Consider the following 12,862-nt stretch of genomic DNA (forward strand, 5'->3'; position numbering starts at 1 on the left):
TACGACGTGTCTGCCGGTTGCATGCAATATTCATATGGTGTAACGATGCCAATAAGCTTCGTTGAATGGAACTGCTATGATCCTACGAGTGTACGCTACAATCGTCATGGTTATCTACACGATACACCCACGTGTCGAGCTTTCGGGCTCCTTATTACCTACATACCCCCCGAAGGATTATTCGATATTTTATATATCGGGGAATAACTACCCTTAAAAGTAGGCTTAGGTTATTGGATACGGGTTTATTTGATACTTCGTCGCTGCCATCGTCGACGTAGAATGTGATGGCTTGTTTGCCACACGTCGACTGTGCTTCGTAGGAATTAAAACAAATTACTTGAGCTTTCTCGAGAAGCTATACAAATTAATTTCTCGTTTTAAAAAATTACAATTTCTTGAAATTCTACGAAATAGAAGATTCTCGTGTCGTTAATTATAAATATTTTCACACGCGTGGAATCGATGAAAGAGGGACTGTTATCATTCTCTTTGACTATGAACGATCAGGAAAAATATCGAGAGTCATCTCCTTTTGTAGATGTTTTATTTCGCTGAGACAAGGTAAACTGTTCGCGCAAACCTAGCAGGGTGCGAATCTCTCTTCTTTGTGTAAAGTCTTTGGAAATGGAGGTGGGTGGTATCGGGTCACCTTGCCACTGTGCGGGGTATTTATCATGGATGACAAAGAATGGCTGACACGGCAGATGTTTTTTAACATCACCGTGATTTATAAAGCCATTCTAAAGTCACAGATCGCCTCTTTTGTCGGTTTATTGAAATAACAATTGCAAGTTCTTCCAACCCGCCGATAGCACTTTAAGGATTAATTATCACAGTGAAACGGAGAGAAAGAAATCTCGGCTAGGTTCTTTTTCTTTCTCCTCGAGCAAACTTTCTCTCTGCTGTCCTCCGTTCCTTCCCTTCCGATTTCCGCTTTAATTCACTTTCGTCTTACCCTGGCATCGGTCTCCTAATCAGCCTCGAAGCTCCCAGACCTATCGAATCGATCGTGTTCATCCGACGATGGATTCAAAAGAACAACGAGATCCACTTTCCTGGATCGTGAAGAGCCTCGCGGTTGTACAGGTTCGTTCACGACACACGGTCGTAATTTCATAGTTTTCTGAGTCGATTCGGATAATATCGGGTACCCGCACATCCGTCGTTCGCTATCGCTTCATCTCATTCTATTTCAATGTTAAAATAAAAATAATACGTGTGACTGGAGGCAGGGCAATGAATTTGATTCGACGGCAACTTCTTTGCTATAATTTTCAATCGTGTCCCATATATTATGAAACGCCCCGTACATATACGTCAGTACAATCCTTTCAATCGAACAAACATCAGGAACCAACTCGAAACTCGTTGCGCCTGTGAGCAATGGCGAATTGAATTCGATCGTTGGCTTTTCTTGCAAGCCCTTTTCTTTCTCCCAAAAGAGAACGACGCCTAATTCGCTTTTAAAAAGAGGATAATAACGGGTCTTGTCCGGCTTGGTTCACGGTGAAAGAGCAAACCAACCCGAGAATCCCTTGCGGAGGATCGATGATCTTCTGTTGGAAACTGGCGAAAGCCTTTCACCCGCTTCCTCTTTCTTTATTCGCTTCCTTTGATTATCGATCTTTCTTGTCTACACGATGTTACGATGGCCGGCAAACAAGACGAATGGATGGGAATTTCTGAAATTAAATTCTCCTTCGAGGGGTGTCTTTTTGATACTTTGCGTCAGAAGTTTCGATTAACTGGGAAAAATTTGAAAAGAATCACAGGAATGTTGTATGAAATACGACTTTGCATTTACGACTCGTTGCTTCCCGATTCTCTTTTCCATCGATTATGCACGATTTTTCGATACAACGAGACGGGAAAATAATATTCGAGAACCGGAGAGGAAAGGTGAAATTTCCGAGAGAAAAATCGCTGCCAAGATATTACATATTCGGCATAGAATTTTTCTACGTATCGCGATTTCTTTTTCTCCTCCAACGACCTCTTCGACCGGATCCCTCGCGAACAATTACGAATCTCTAAAGACTGGCGAATTATTGAAATTCCACTGGAACCTGTGCAACCGTCCGCGAAACGCTCGAGCTGGCTGATATATCGCGCGTCGTTGTATCGTGCCGTTAATTCTTCGCTTAATTATATCACTCTGCGAATTCATACCCTGTTGACTGCGAATTCTTTGAAAAACGAAAAAATACCAAGCGCGTTATCCGGTTTAATTAGTCATCGTCCTTTGAAATCGCGCGAGTCGATAGGGTGTGGATGAAATCGTTTGGAAAATTCTTATCGCATTATGGAAATTAAAATGGATACTTAAAAAAAATTCACGTTACAAGCGGTTGAAAGAAAGATAAGAATGATTTTTCGAGAGTTTCCCCTCTACCTGTTGCCTCGACTCGCTGCATAAATTATATCCATTGCCCGAGGAGGGCAAAGAACCGGGTGAAAATAAAACGCATCGGTGTAACGACGAAAGTCCGCGGTACGCCAAACAGGGCACGTTTAACCCTCTCAGGAGATTTGAAGTTTCAAGAGGGACGTACAATATTTACAGGTCTCCGGTACGAGTGGACGCAGTTCTCGCGACGACATTTTCCACGCGATATCAGCAAATCCCCTGATAAAGATAACATCCCAAGGAGGTATTAACCTTCATCCCCGTGGATCCCTCTACATCCCCTTGTTCTACCCTGTTCGTTTTATCCACGAACGCTTTCTTTACCGGATGTTCTTTAGAACCGCAGACTTTCGACAAAGTGTTCCTTTGCGTTCTGCAAAATTAGGTCTATTCGGGTTTACCCCGTCGCGACGTGTCGGTTGAAATTCTCTTCGAATAGTACGTCTTTGTCCCTTTTCCCGAGGATGAAACCATTTGCTTTTGTTGCTAGGTTGTTCTAATAAAAATGCGAATTTATCAATCTTCCAACGGTGAGACATGTAATTTCGCGAATAAAAGGTGAAGAGTGGAGAGGATATTATGGCTTGTGTCTGCCCCTCGATGCCGGGACGTTCAATTAAGAACCTTCCGCTATAGCAATTTTCCTCGAGAAACTTTCAATCGTAAGCTATATTTACGCCATCGCATTCTGGACACCCCCGTAAAGGTCAAAGATATTCAGCGATGATATTTCCTTAGAATTTCCATCACTTTGGGGGTGCATCGCTTTGATTCGATTAAACTTCAGCTTATTTAACGCTATCAATATCAAACCCGACGTCGTAACCGGGTTTAATCGGTCCGTAATTCAAGCAGAAGACAAATCAAGCCATACCAAATGGATATCTGGCGTTAGGATTAATTGACCAAAACCAGCAGTTGATACACCTAATCTTCCACAAATCATAACGCGACGTTAATCCCTTCTTGTTAAGTTTATGATCGGTTGTAAACGCCTTCGGGTGATTTCAGGTATTACGAGACTTTGCTACCATTTAGAAGTGTTTATGAGAGGGGCGGATAACGTCGTGGGTAACTTTTATAATCAATCGTGTGGTCGGTCAATATCCAGGAGTTTCGTTAATTACATTTCTTTCGTCTGATGATTTATGGGATAGAGAGGATGTCTTTTCGTTTATTTAGGATTATGTTTCTTGTCAAATTCAAAATGGTATCTTTGTAATTGTATTTCAATTGTAAAAACGAATGATATTTTACTGTAATAGAATAAGAGAGCAGAATTGCAAATTGTATTGTAATTTAATCGAACGAAGCAACTGAACTTCGAATTACAAAATAATTGAATACAATGTAATTAATTAAACAAAGTACCCATGTAATAACGATAGTGTGAAACTATCCTTCCTGGAACGAGCACCATACTTGGAGCTAAAATTATGAAATCAACTCACCCCCATGATTTTTCCCCCATAACGCGGACAGTTGCGTCAATTCCCGTGCAATTTACACGTCGCGTCGCGGCGCGTCAATGAAGCCGGTGGTGCACCCACACACCGCGACCTACGTCATCCATCCAGTTTCCCGGCGCGGCGAGTTGAAGCGGCGTAGGTGCGACGACGTCCGAGCGTGCTACAAGAAAGAGGGTTCACAGGCTCGTCGCGGCGCCTACCTGCGCTCCCTTTGTATCGCGCCTGCGCCGCGACGAGGAGGGAGGAGTATCCGATCGCGGCAGGGGAGAAGAGTACGGAAGAGGGTGCAAGGCCTGGTACGGCCGGGTCGAGAGGCGACGAGTCGCCGGCGTCCGTTTAGAGCGGCGTCGTGACGCGTCGGTACGCCAGTGCACCGCGTACCACGAACCGGTCAACTCACCTTTCAATCACCGTTCGTTCGCCCGACCTACGCGTTCGCTCTGCTCGTGTTTACCTCTCATTGACGAACCTCGAAGCGAAGCGTCGGGAACAAGGAGAATAGAATCCTTCAGTTTACGGCAGATCGGAAGAGTGCCGTGTAACAGGTACGTGATTCGACTCGATTTGCTGCAACAGGCTTTTCATTTGTTTATACTTCCTACGGGAAATGAGCAGTTTTTCGTCACCGTAATGGCGCGAGGCCTCTTCCAGGTGAACTCACTGCTCTTTGATTTTAAAGTTAGCTTCTCTATCCTCCTCTATTTTTTTATTTTTTTTTTTTAGAAATTTTGTAATTTTATTTATGCACGATACACCGTCTAATTGCATTTTATTCAGTAGTAGAGATTCATTCCAATTAACTCGATTGCTGTGTGGAATGAAAGTTACACCTTTGAATTCACAACTATAATTGATCGAGCGTACTTCGAAAGTAAGAACAATTAAACGACCGTGTGTTCAATTATAGCTCGTCCTAGTAATTTACTCTCGTTTTCACTTTTGCAATTAAAATGTTCTTCACCTTCGTAACGTGTATATTTGTAAATATTTAAACGGTCAATCGTGTTCTAGAAAATATTGATACTATTCAATATACTCGTATATTGAAATCTTTTGTTTATCTATGTTGAATGGCGATTATTAATCAGGTGGCATCACGTTCGATCCGTAGTATCGATAAAAGTTCGATCGCGCGACGCCGCGATGGTGCGTCAGAGGGACGCTGAACATTGACGCCACCCACATAATTCCCTATAAATAGATTCGTAGCGTCGCGAACCGTGAAAGATTATTCACGATACGGCTAATGAGCTACGCGATGACGTTTGTTAATACATTGACTGGCCGGTAATTCGTTGAAATTCAACGGAACCGAAAGGAATTATCGCGGTAATCCACGATTCCGTTAATGAATCAGCCCTCGCACATTCGACGATCCTATCGAGCTTTTGGTCTGCTTTAATTACCACGTTGACGTTTACTGTAAAATCAGGACTAACCGCCTCTAACGAAATCTAATTTGCGAATTTTCGCGAAAAGAAAATTTCACGCCACCTTAGAAAAGCTCGTTTACACCTCAACCTCGAACTACACCCCTAATATTTATGGTAATCCTCGAGGAATCTCATCCAGGGTTTTCTTTCACCTAGCCCATTGATATGGAAATAATCTCCAGGAATTTCCATGTTTTTTTTCGAGTTTAACAAGTATTTAACACTAGAACTTTATAATTTGAAATAAGAAACTGAAAGCCAATCATTTTGACTGGTTTGATAGTTCTAGTATTAAAATACCAGTTCTCTACGTTCAACAAGTATCTCGAAGTTTATAGCATATTTGGTTGGATTAATTTTTCAAATGCTATATCGTAATTACTCAAGGCGTGGATATCAATTTCTCTCGGTCAAGGTGTTTCGAAAATCTCGGTACAAAGTTTGCAAAAAAAAAAAAAAAAGAAAAAAAGGATCGAAAGTTTTCATTGAGGGTTTCGTTTTCAAGGATCCTCGGTGGCAAGAATCATAGAGGTGTGCAGCTGTTCCACAAAGTGTCGGGGCTCTCGAAAGTTTCAAGCTTTGGAAACTTTTCGCTGTGATTCCGAATACCCTAGGAACATAGGGATTTTTCCAAACACGTAAAGTTAGTAAAAGGAAAAGCTGAAGTTTCCTCGCGTACGCGTTTATTTGACTAACGGAGAGTGAACCGAACGGCTTCCAGGCTGTACAAAGCAGCTCCGTTTATATTTGTAAACAGGATCATGACTTGTAGCACTGTCGTTCCCTGTTTACTGTCATTCGTACTGCGTCTAACTAGGCTGTTTGAACAACTGGTATCTAGGGAACTATTACGATGCCACGATACACAGTACATAATCGCAAATACGGAATCGTGCTCCTCGGATATACGATAAGGAGGAAATCATGAATGAGAAAATATTCTCAACTCCTTGTATAAACTTACCTTGCTATCTTAGCACCGCAGAGGAACCTTTCTCGACTTCTTTTTCGGTTCACCGAAAAATATTATAGGAATTGTAGGTCGAGAGATCCGTGGCTTTTCCACTTTTGGAAAAGTGGAATTGCCCTTGCGTGGAATTGTATTCTAACGTAGCGAATATGCACGAGTTAACGATCACTATAAATTTCCACGTCCCGACGCCACGGTTATTAGTCGGCCGGATAAGAAAATTGTGGAAAAAGAGCAGACGCGGCAGTTTCGCAAGTGAGAGCCGTATCTCTTCTTCGAAACTGTCCCCGTAGAATAATAAATCAGTTAAATTATCGAGAGAATTTTTTTGAAAATGTCCCTTAGCACCGGGTTAAAGAAAAGTTTAACTAGGTTTTGAATTTCGTTCGCGTTGAAAGTTTTGAGAAACGTTATTTATTCTTATACCTTTCGCTAGCTGTTAATTTCCTGCTGTCCCAAGAGCCATTTTAGTTTCTCGTAATAGAAGTAATCGACACTTTTGACGGGATATAAAGTTCACTAAGTTATTTTATCGTTTTGTTAAATCGTATTCCCGACACGTATCACCTGGAACTAGCTTTACGTTAACCCTCGCCAATCAACTCGATTCCTTCCTTCTTCTTCTTTCCACCTTCGCCGAGATTTATTGCTTTGCACCACCCATCTTGAATTGCGGAACGGATTGAACGGAAAAATAGCAAGTTTAGGAAACTCTGTTCGATTTCTCTTCTATTCTGTTCGATTCGGATCAGCAGAAATTTTACGACGCTTCCTATAGAGATGATACCGAGTCTTCGAGTCTCTTCTCCGAATATCACCATAGAGTTTAATCATTTCTGTATAAACGACTGTAACACATGAAAGTCCATCCCTTTGCGTCTGCTATACTCGAACAAAGTTTATTAATATACTAATTTAACCCGTTTCTCATTTAGATTCTTCCTTTGCTTCTTTTACTTTTGCCAACCTAATCAGGGCTACCGATAACAAAAAGAACAAAAGTTCTAACAGAGAAAATGATTAGAAATAACTCCTTCCTCGTTTATTATCCAAAAGCAGACGTTCGTTGATCGGTATTCCGAGAAATGGGCGAGCAGACTTTTTCATTGATGCGTCGACGAAAAATCCTGATGATTTATGGATTCCGTTTCATCGGAATTATGATTAACGACCGTCCGATTCGTTCGGGTAACATCATCGAATGACTATCTCGTGGACAGGAAGATTGATTCGCATCGATCCGTATCATCGTGGTTGAACATCGTAAAAACAAACGATGCAATCGATCTTTCAATTTTCACCCTATTTAACCCTTTAACTTACCATTTTTTTTTTAAACTGCAAGATTTCACCGGGAACAGTCGTCAGTTATCCCAAGAGTAAACAGGAAGTTCGTAGTGTAGGATGTCGAAGCTTTTCGAGCGTGAGAAACTCGAATGGGAAATATGGAAATTTGGAAAAGTTTGGTGAAAAAGGAAATTCGTCGGTGTTCCAGTCGGATACTTTGTATTTACATAGCGGAAAGCGTCGTCGGGTCGGATAATTAGTTTGCTCCTCGTAATTCCGTGGCCGTTACTTCTCAGAAATGAAATTCCCTCGAGGCTCGTGGGACCAGAGTAAATTCCCGAATTTCGTTTCGGTCCTGAAGCACCGTAAATCATTTTACCAGAGGCTCGATATTCACTTTTATTTTTTACCCCGTTAAACGGCACCTTATTTTATTTCTTACTTTCGAAGGGTAATTCGGAAAAGCCTCTTACCGAAGAGAAGACATAACGAATCGGTGAATATTCCTGTCTCGTCGCTCATTTTATCGACACTCGCGCTTTTTATCGCATCCCACGAAGATATTCCCCTGCCATTACGAACGCGACGATCATCCGCGAGAGCTTCTTCCCGCTTTATTGCCGATCATTATCGAAATAGAAAAAGAAATAAGGTTCGAGGGAAATGAAAAAGTATTACGACAAATACGACGGAAAAAGTTTCGAGGTCGTAAAAGTTTTGAAACCCTTTAACTCGTTGAATTATGTTTCGCTCAGCCCTATCAAAATTACCGAAGCTCATCTAACTCCGTCTGACTAACAAAGCGGTTTAATTAAAGTTTCAGTCGAGTTGATTTGCAAAAAAGAAAGGCGAACACCGGCAGAAACGAAGGGAACTAATTTTGAAACTGTTTTATTTATCGAGTCAATGATTCTCGACGCAGTGTTCGATGCTTTTCGAAGAAACTTTTGCTACCCTTCCAGTGTCGCAGAATTTTTGCAAGGATAACAAGAAAAGAAACGAGGTAGAAACAGGGGAAAGAACTCTTGACTTCCTTTATCCGGGGGTACATTTATTTCAAGCATTTTCTCTTCAGAATATTTCATTTTCCAAGCGATTCTAATTTACAATCCCGAGGGTTAAAATACACATCAGCCTGTTTAACGCTTGATTTCGAAATCATGGACGTCAGAAGGGAAAGGGTTAGAAATCGATGATAGGAAGAAAGTTCGTTGAAACGAAGGTTATCGTGGTGGAAAGGAGCGAGACAAGAAGCCGAGAGTATTTTTAGCGATTAAGAGAGCAACAAGTCTCGAAGGGGTCGTTCGAAAACTTCCCCTTCGTATCAATTGCCCTAAAAATATGGCTGTTCGAAGCGGTTTTATGATCGGGGCGAGCAACAACTTCCAATCATTCGATGCGATTGCCGTTGCTTTCATCGACATTCTGCAATGAAAGGAAATAAAAATTTTTCTCTTCTTCTATCTACTATGTTGCTTTGTTTAAAAGTCAAAGTGGCGAGCAAATATCCGTGGGAAAAGGTAGAATTTCGTGAATTTCAGTGAAAATTTCGGCCGACTAGCGACTGTGAGTACTTGTTGCACGATGAGCGATCGTGGAGCAAACAACTGCTTAGAATGCATCGGTCGTTTGAGCAGCGAGTCGCTTGACGCTTCGAGCGAACATTTTAGACTGGCAAATGAAACGGAAATCGGCTTGCTCCTCCCGAGAACAGACTTCCGGACTACATAATTAAGCAAGATTCAGTTCGCATCGCGTAATAATCAGACGTTCCATCGAACGGCTGCTTCATAAATATTCGACCCGCCGTGTTTCATGAAACTTTAACGAAGTCAAAGGTAATATATAAAGTTCTCTCGAAATATTGAAAATAGAATTTCTCTTTTTCAAGAGAACCCGACTCCCTTTCGAATTTCCACTAATACTTCTCTCGAAAGCTTTGCGAAGCTAATTGAAAGAGCAATCCTCTCTTTAAAGCCGATTATCAGACGAATCCGTTTCACAACTCGGTAGAAATCTACAAAATAATCCGGTTGAAAGTTCTGTGATAATTCTTGTTTTACACCGCGAGAGTATCCGGGAAATATGATGGAAAATCATGGAAATCCTGATGATGTAAATTTCGCTATGGCGTGCGTTAAGTCGGTATAGTAAATCGATGATCGTGTTCCTCCTTTAATGACAATGTCTTGTTCCAATTACCCGCTTCCAAATACCACTACCTTTCCCGGCCGTGTTAATCTCGGAACATGTTCTCGCTGATGGAACTTACCTTCGTTGTACCGAATCTCCGATATACAGGTTGCCTTGAGAACGGATAATTAGATCTGTATTTATGATAAAATGCGTATCATACTCCTAGGAAATCGGTAGCATCATACTTTTTTACGAACTTACATAAGCCACTGTGTTATTAACCGTGCGTCGCCGACCTTCCGGAAAGTAAGATCGCACCGCTTATTTCGTCCACGGACTCGCAATAATTCTAGCAACCGTCTGGTTTAATTTAACCCACGAGCAAATTCGTTCCCCAATTTTCATATTGCCAAGTAACTAACTTCTAGTTACAAGAGCGCTTAATGAAGCCGGTGGCGCGGCTTAAGGTGAGTTACACATCGCGTCATCCGGAAATGGAACGCTTAACCCCGTTCCAGATTGTTACGTCTTCGGTACGTTACGATCCTCGATTTAGGCAATTCCGTTTGACACAGGAACTTGAACCGCAAACCGAATCCTTCGCGTAAATTCCAGTACTCTGATCGATCGCTCTTCTTTTCTGAATATTCTTTTGAAAGAACCCGAATTTCCACTACACCTAACTTGTATATAAAAGAACCAAAGAAGAAGAAGAAGGAAAGGAATAAGATGGATCGACAGAAAGTAATGAGATCGAAGGGAAATTGACGTTTTATAAAGTGGCTGCTTGGCGCCAAGCGATTGACTTTCATTGCTCTTTCCATTTCACTGGAAACAAGAGGAGGCAAATGTATGCGTACAATAATGTACGTACGGTGTAATGAATCACGAGGGTGTATCATAAGCGTAGCATCTTTAACGGATTATCATAAATCAACGTTCATCTCAGGAACAGGCTTCATCATTCAAACTGTATCGTTACGAAACTTTCTTCAATTCCTGTCGTCGCGTTATCTGTTCGTACTTAACGTGTATGGTACACATACACGCTCGAAGGTGCTATATTCGAGATATGATGAATTAGCTGCTCTACTGACGAAGCGTGACCAACGGTGTCCGACAGAAGATTTACGACTAAAATCCTTCGAACAATATCATTTTTCAAAAGTTCGAGTCGCGAACGGGTGTTGAGAAAATATTTCTAGCCAATTCGCGAAAGGATTCGATCGGAAACATAGCGAGACAGGTGTTAATTAAACAACTCGAATTATATGATCAGATGGAAATTCCAACAGCGGGAACACAATTTTCCTCGTGCACGTAACACGGTTATCCGGTACGATTGTGGGCGGGCACGCATTTTCCGTGCAATTAGAGTTAATTGCATCGTTAACTGTATTTCATGATAACTGCTCGCAGGTGTTAGAAAATATCGTCGAATCGTAATTTCCGCCGGTAGGGTAAGATGATACATACCAAACTATAAAAGAAAGTTTATTTTCTACACAACGATAGTGGATGCATTTGAAATCAATAGGAAAATCAGGAAAATCAGGAAAATCAACAGGTTACATAAATGTATTAATTCGTTTCGAACGAGCCGGTTCATATCTGAAGATCTTTTCGAGCCGTTACGATTTCTCGTAAATTCGGTTGCGAACGGATTTGAGTATCGGCAATTATCGATGCGCTTCTCTGTTTCTTTTGAAACGAGAATACCTGTTGCTGCGCGCTAGCAAAATGGCAAAAGTCGCGACAGTCTCGGTTCATTTTCATGCTTCTCTGTCTCCTCGTTTCACGGTGATCGCTTTTTTCTTTCACCGTGAACATCGAATCCCTCGAAATAGGTGTTCGTCGGGATTGAATCCCTTGGAAGACGCGTCGTTTCATCGTCCCTACAGGATCCCGACAGGAAGATTTTTTCGATGTTTCGTACGAGATAGAACGGTAGAACGAAATCGTGGACGTCGAATCGGTGGGAACATCGATTCTGCAAACTCGATGACCTGGAAAGCTCGGCAAATATACGAGGAAATAGTTTGCGAATGTAAATTTCAAGATAGCTGTCCCGCTATTCATGATCCTCTCTCTGTTGCTCCGCACTCTGTGTATACACGAGTCCCGTATTTATTTCACGCTGATCGTGCCAGATGCAATTTTGCGTGCAGACGGAAGCTTCTGTAAATCTGCGACAAAACTCGTCAGAACGGTAACTTGCAAAGAAAGAGCTTCGAATTGTTCTTAATTTTGCAACGGACGTGATTGTAGCACTTAAATTTGCAAACAGAAAAATATGATTGAACCGATTAACTGCGGAATTAACGTACGGTACGTAATTAAAATCAAGCTAAGACGTACACGTCGAACGCAGTTGACTGGTTAAATAGGAATCGAAGTTTGTTAGTACTCGTTCCTGGTGACAAGCAGAGTATTTATCAGGCAAGAAAATGACGTAGCAAATGAATGAAGCTTGTTTACAAGGCTCTTTGTGCTCGACAGTTGGCAAGCTTTCGCCGGGTGAAACGTTGCTTTTCGAGACGATTCGAGGAAACTAGTCCGCTTCGTTAGCAAACTCCTTACCGACAAGAAATCCGTGTCCTTTGCACGCTGCTGTGTCTTCTTTTTGTCCCTATAGTAAATTCGCTGATTTACGGAGGAGTTTCTTGTACCCCGTGTCTCGCATATTGTTTCTTCTTCTGGAAGGTCTGATCTTTTTGTCACTTGTAATCTGTCGACGAAGAAACAGAGAATAACGGATATGATTTGTTGAAATTGAAATTGTTAGCTTCCAGATATTTGTATATTCTTTCAGATAAAACAAGTTTTGCGTTATCTTGTTCTTTACAATATTTGAATGTACAAGCGCGTATTCCTATACCATCTTAGCATATTCGCTATTCGTTATTTGACTGATTACAGGAAGAGCCGATAATTGATTATCGATCGATCGTTTTTTTTCCATCGGACGGTTCGTTAGCTCTTGTCTCATTGGTCGTCGCTTTTTCTTCCCGCGAAAAGAACGTGGAATGAATTTTTCCGCTGGCGTCCGCGAAATGGATGAAACGCGATTAAGAATCTCACGGTGCTTTTTGTCTTTCGAATAGCACCTTTCAACCCGTTTCGCGTAATTTCCAATTTTCATCGCGTTTCTGACAAG

General features: G+C 41.6%; 1 protein-coding gene across 2 annotated transcripts in view; it reads left to right on the plus strand.

Annotated features, from left to right (window-relative positions):
* LOC114872923 overlaps positions 1–12,862 on the plus strand; it is a 63,396-nt gene that overhangs the window by 6,719 nt on the left and 43,815 nt on the right. The window contains exon 1 of one of the 2 annotated variants that reach the window (XM_029180677.2): positions 4,210–4,424. The exons of the other annotated variant lie outside the window; for it this stretch is intronic. The gene's annotated coding sequence lies outside the window, so the exon portion shown is untranslated. Of the gene's footprint in view, positions 1–4,209; positions 4,425–12,862 lie in introns of those variants that run through there. 2 annotated transcript variants of the gene reach the window in all.

The sequence above is a fragment of the Osmia bicornis genome, chromosome 15, assembly GCF_907164935.1.
Source record: "Osmia bicornis bicornis chromosome 15, iOsmBic2.1, whole genome shotgun sequence".
NCBI classification, from domain to species: Eukaryota; Metazoa; Arthropoda; class Insecta; order Hymenoptera; family Megachilidae; genus Osmia; species Osmia bicornis.